The sequence below is a fragment of the Chanodichthys erythropterus genome, chromosome 8 (genome assembly GCF_024489055.1).
Source record: "Chanodichthys erythropterus isolate Z2021 chromosome 8, ASM2448905v1, whole genome shotgun sequence".
Classification (NCBI taxonomy): domain Eukaryota; kingdom Metazoa; phylum Chordata; class Actinopteri; order Cypriniformes; family Xenocyprididae; genus Chanodichthys; species Chanodichthys erythropterus.
In genome coordinates, this window is record NC_090228.1 from 42,529,280 (window position 1) to 42,535,279 (window position 6,000).

Here is a 6,000-nt window from a genome sequence, read left to right on the forward strand (position 1 = left end):
TACTACCCGCTGTAGACAGTTTAGGTGGTCTTGGAAGAGGAACCTTGCGTGGCGCTGATATCCAGGGCAGGCACAACTTAAAAGCCTCGTCCTCTGTCTTTTTGTCGTCACAGCACTGCTGCATAAGGGCGACGGCAGGGCCGAAGAGTGCTAGACCGGCCTCCACTGGTGCTCCAGTGTTGCGTGGCTTCTCACTATCAGGGAGTCCTGATAGATTGAGCCACAGCGCGCTCACCGACGTTGGAAAGAGCTATTGAAAGCCCGCTGGCTTGGATGGGCTTTCAATGGCATTGCGAACAAGATAACTGATGGTGACGATCTCCTTCCAGAACAAGGGCGGGGCAGACCCTTTCTCCAACTGCTGACCATGTCCACGAGAAGCTTGGCCTGGTAAGCCAAGAGGAGCAAGGAAATGTTCGAGGCTCTAACTGCTAAAGCTGAGGCCTGATGGATGGAAGCAGAGAAGCAGTCCATTTCGCTGGAAAGAACAGGCTTGGGAGGGGCGAGCATCCCACCTTGAGAAGGAGTGTGTTGAGGTGTCTGGTGATGGAGGGCTCGATGGCGGGTGGTCACCCAGGCTGAGGACCATCATATCTTTTACCTTAAGACCCGTGAGACAGTGTTTGAAGTCAAGCGGGTCCCGCCAACTGTACTTCATATGCTTGGCACAAGCGGAAAGGACAGGAAGAAGCTGTTTTCTCGGGCCGGGAGGCGGACCCAGAAGTTTTCCATCATAAATGTCCCTCTCCTGGTTGGTGGCACCAAGCCGGCCATTCGATTTTAAGGCAAGCAGCCGCTCGCTCAAAATAATCAAAGAGGACGGATTGGGGTAGAGCTGCAATGCGTGAGCCTGAGAAGCTACAGAAGGCGGGATGGCCTCCTCATCATCAGAGCGTCGTCTTCGTCATGAGAACCGGGCGGCTCATTTGCGAATGAGGGTTCACCTGTTAAGATGTCCTCAAGGAAAGCAGATTCGGCTTGGTCAGCCCAATTCAAAGTTGACACTCCCCGGGAGTCCCCCGGGCACGCATCATTACCGTCGTTTCCCCCGTCAGAGTCCAAAATCTACACTTTGAGTAACGGCCACCTTTAGTCTACAGCAGGGATGGACAACTCCGGTCCTGGAGGGCCAGTGTCCAGCAGAGTTTAGCTCCAACCCTAATCAAACACACCTGAACCTAGTAATCAAGGTCTTTAGGATTAGTAGAAAGTTATAGGCAAGTGAGTTTTTATCAGGGATGGAGATAAACTCTGCAGGACACTGGCACTCCAGGACCGGAGTTGTCCATCCCTGGTCTACGGAGCTTCTTGGGAAGCGCCAGGAAGTGGCTACAATTTTCGGGGAATTCCAGAGCTTCCTGCACGCGTTTGAGGCCCATGCAGACTATGCAGTATGGGTGAGAATCCCTGGCAGCAATAAGTATGCCACACGTGGCCGGGCAGGCACGCGAAAGGCAGTCGCTGGAGGAAGCAGCAGATTTAAAGAGAGCCATAGAAATGTGTACGTAAAATCCAAATGGTTGGCAACTGTGACAGAGGAAACGAGCGAGGAGAAAGGCGGACAGCCTAAAAAGAACTGCAGCGTGGGTGGCTTGCAGAATGACACAGCTGTAATAGAGTCCGAGATGATCACATCCGGCGGAGTTTGATCAGTGATATTTCCTCCTGAAGACAAATGCAAATGTTTGCAAGCAATCCAACGAGCTGTGAGAATATTAAACCAGAGGTCGCGAGAAGCGAATGACAACTGATGAATAGCTGCACGTATAGCCATATAAGCTCATATAAAGCGCATTGGAAAGAAGGAGAATGCGGCTCGGCCGCTTGTGTGACGCGATATGTGAATGATCCCATAGAACGGCGACTTTTTCTTTGCATATCAGACAGGTAGCAACTAGAGAATAATAATAATAATTTAGCGGGCCGGATTATGTTTTATTTTTGAGATCAGTTGCGGGCCGGGTAGAGAGGGAGGGCGGGCCGGCAGTTTGAGACCACTGAACTAAGGCAAATAGCCAAATTAAAATCTATGCACTCTTTTAAAGATTTGCTCACGCTTTCATCACTTCCAGACTTTATTTTTGCAATGCGCTTTATATGGGTTGCAATCATTCATCGATGACTTGCTTGCAATTGGTCCAGCACATAGCTGCGAGGTTGCTGACTGGTACAAAGAGGAGCATCTCCTAGCATCTCTTCATTGGTTCATTGGTCATTTTATAACTTTATCTTGGCTGAGGACGCCCTTCTTCCCAGATGTCCATGACCATGTGGTTAAGTCGTGGTCTGCACCCCAGTCGGCAGGCGTCCACGCATTCTTCTCCCACGTGGACAAGGGCGGAGGTACATGGGTATGTGCGCATGCCCCCCGTCGAGGAGACCGTCGCCTGGGCCGCATTAATGCACGGGCTTACCTGGGCTTAAGCCCAGGGCCCCGGGTGAGGGAGGGCCCCGGTGATGCCGGAAAAAATATAACCGCATTTTCTAATGTGATGACTGTCGCTTTAACATCGCTTTGATATGAATACATGTGCTGTTCTGCGCGTGAAGTTCATACGACGCGCTGCGTCAGCAAGCAACTAAGTAGGCTATCAGTATCTGGACAACGCGGACAGACCCAGTGGCGCTGCCTGTGTGCGTACACAACGCGTTTTTGCTTTGAAAAACGCGAGACGCGGGCAGTGGAATGGGGGAAACCGCAAGGTCTCGAGACGCTTTTTAAAACTTTTTTTAAGCTGAACTGATTCATGGCTTTAGATCGCCATGTCATGCATCAAGACGCGAGCGCAGCGGGTTCTGCACGTCCTTCTAGCGCATGTTTACATAGAAAAACAAAAGAAAAAGTAACGCAGAAAAGCGCGTTCTGTGTGAACAGCCCCAAAGAAAACAATGTGTTCGAATTTTAAAGACGTGGTGCGTCGCTACGCTTCTCGACCGATGTGCGCCCCTTCACTCACTGAACCCTGCAGAGAACTGAAATCAAATGCATTTCTGATTTGTTTAGATATGTCTGCTGCATGACGATACAGTTTGCTTTCTCATGACACTAGTTTTAATTATGCAACTTTGCTGCATAACGAATCAATAAAAGCAACCAGCTGGATATAAACTAATGCAAATAGATGGTAACAATCATGACATTAAACATTTGGGTAGAACTTGCGTGTGTTTTTGTCACATTGTTTTAAAGATCAAAGTACAGGATAAAAAAGTAGCCTAATTTTTGCCTTAAAGAATTAATTGATTCTGAACTGCCGAAATGAGCAATTCCAGTCTCACTTCCTGTTACAAACCTACATAACAATGTAAAAATTTGTGTAATGGCAGCCGGTTGCTCGTGAACAACATCTATTTTGGCCCGCCTTCAAACACTGAGACTGGAAGACTGAGACTTCAAAAAGCTGAGACTGGAAGAGTTTGGTTTGTGTTGTTGACATGTTGACATGACATCTTTACGGTGCAAAAGCAAATCCACTTTGCATGCACTTCCAAAAGACAAGGACTCACACTGGAATTGAAATGGTAAAACTGGCGCCTTTGTTACTGTTCGAATCTGCATCTCGTTTCAGAGGCTGCGTCCTCCAGAGCTCGCATTTGAAGGGCTGCATACATCATTAAGGATGTCTTATTTAAGAAAAGTAACCATAATAAAATTGATGGTTATTCCTCATGAGGTGCAAAATGCTGTATTTTCTTTCTTACTTTGCAATCCAACGGTTGTTTTTCTTAAATGAGCCGGCCTCAATGACGTATACAGCCTTCAAATGCGACCTCTGGAGGATGCAGCCTTCGAAATGAGTAGCCTGTACAAATAGTTCAGACTATGTGCCAATATGTAGTTCATGCAGTGATATTTATATTTTATAACAGACCAATAGATTTGGATGTTTTGGTAATGGCATTTATTCATGCAAAATAAAAGGCTGATAACTTGCACTTTGTGATTAAGAAGATTGAGTGAATGTAGGCAGGGGTTAAATTGGGATTTGTTATGTGGGGGGGCTCTGTGGTTTCAGGCTTTCGAGTGGTGCATGTGTATGCAAAGACTTCAAAATCGTATCATTTGACAAACTGTAAAATATAACAAGTTGAGAGAGCCCTCTGCTATGAACAATAAAATGCTGATCAAAATCATTCTATAGATGCTGGTAGTGTGAAAGCTACATCTGATGACAATAAAATATTTCTGTAGGCCTGTGCCTTCTCCTTTGTGTCAGTATTAAATATAAGTGATGCTACCATTAAAGAACAGAATATAAATACAAAATACAGTGCTCGACATTAAGCCTGGGTTCGTGCTTGTCCTTTGGACAACTAAATTGGTAATTTACTTGTCAGAGTAAAAAAGTAGCTTGTCTGGAAAAAAAATAAAAAATTGTATTACTATGCAAATCTTTTATCTTTTATTTCATATTCTTACATTTGATAAATTAAAATAGTAAGACACTAGGGCTGTTACCAAATTAAATAATTTACACTGAAAAAGTACAACTGCGTTCAATAATGTTATGAGATTCTTTAAATATTTTTGAATAAACAAATAAGAAATGTTGGTGGGAAATTTATACTTTTAAACATGAAATTAAACCGCCAGTAGATGGCGACAAGTGACCGTCTTAATGAGTGAGCCACTGAGTCATTTATTCAAACGATTCACTCTGAATCAAGAATGAAGCAGTTGTTTATGAATGGGCGATTGAATCTTCACCCAACCGATTTGTTCAAAAGGCTGAATCATTCAAAACGGCTGAGCGCAGCTGCGAGATGCGCTGCTTCTGCTTTGTTTGGAACTATTTTCGCTGCTACAATAAAACAAAAAACAGGCATATTGCATCTAAAACGTAAGTGATTGATATTAACTACTTGTTTATTGAATTGTTGTATGAAATTAGTGTCAATTTCAATCGAGGTGATATTCAGGAATTCAGCACTTTCGGTCGTGTGATGCTTAACTTTATCATATGTCGTAAATAGCAAGCTAAACCCCATTGAATTTTTATTGCAACATGATAACTGAGTTTCTTTGTGTGAACAGAGCTCATTTGTTTTGAATTCTCCTCAAGAGGTTACATGATCCTCAACAGCGCAATATCACCGCCAGTACATCCACTAAGCTAGATTAATCATTCTCGCGTTTTGGTTGTTATTGACATTTTAATCAAGCTACTTATCTGGTCAGGCAAGTAAAATTCTCTTTCACTTCAAAAACTCCACTTGTCCCGCAGTCCCGGACAAGCGTATGCCGAGCCCTCGTAAGCCTATGTGCCAGGGCTCAGCCCCGGACGGCCCCGGCCCAATTTAACCCCTGAATGTAGGTAATAGTGCTGGTGGATGAAGGGCCCCCTCAAGAGGTAAAGCCCAGGGGCCCCTTGTAGTCTTAATGCGGCCCTGACCGTCGCCACACACCTGTTCAAGTTTGGGCTCTGGCTAGGCCACTCAAGGACATTTACAGAGTTGTCTCGTAACCACTCCTTTGTTATCTTGGCTGTGTGATTAGGGTCATTGTTCTGTTAGAAGATCAACCTTTGTCCCAGTCTGAGGTCCAGAGCCCTCTGGAGCAGGTTTTTATCAAGGATGTCTCTGTACATTGCTGCATTCATCTTTCCCTTGATCCTGACTAGTCTCACAATTCCTTGGACTTCATGGCTTGGGCTCTGACATGCACTGAGCATAAAAATTTTTGGTTGCTTTATCATATGAGTGGAAAAGGACTATAAGAATTGTCTGAGATCTACAGTTATATGATTAACTTTCAATGTGACAATTCTGCTCATAAAAATTTGTTTTTCTCATGTGTGTTCAAAATACGTAGATGTGTTTTATATTGTGTAGGTCTCCAGCTAACACACGTTATTACTGTCTAACTGAAATACTTCTGCTAATCAGCTGTGGGCCACTTTTCCAAAAGTTGTGCAGTTAAGGCAGATTTCTTGATTTTCTTACTACTTTGAGTAAAGATAAAGGATGGAGCAAGGTTTGTTTTGCAAATTTTAATGTCAC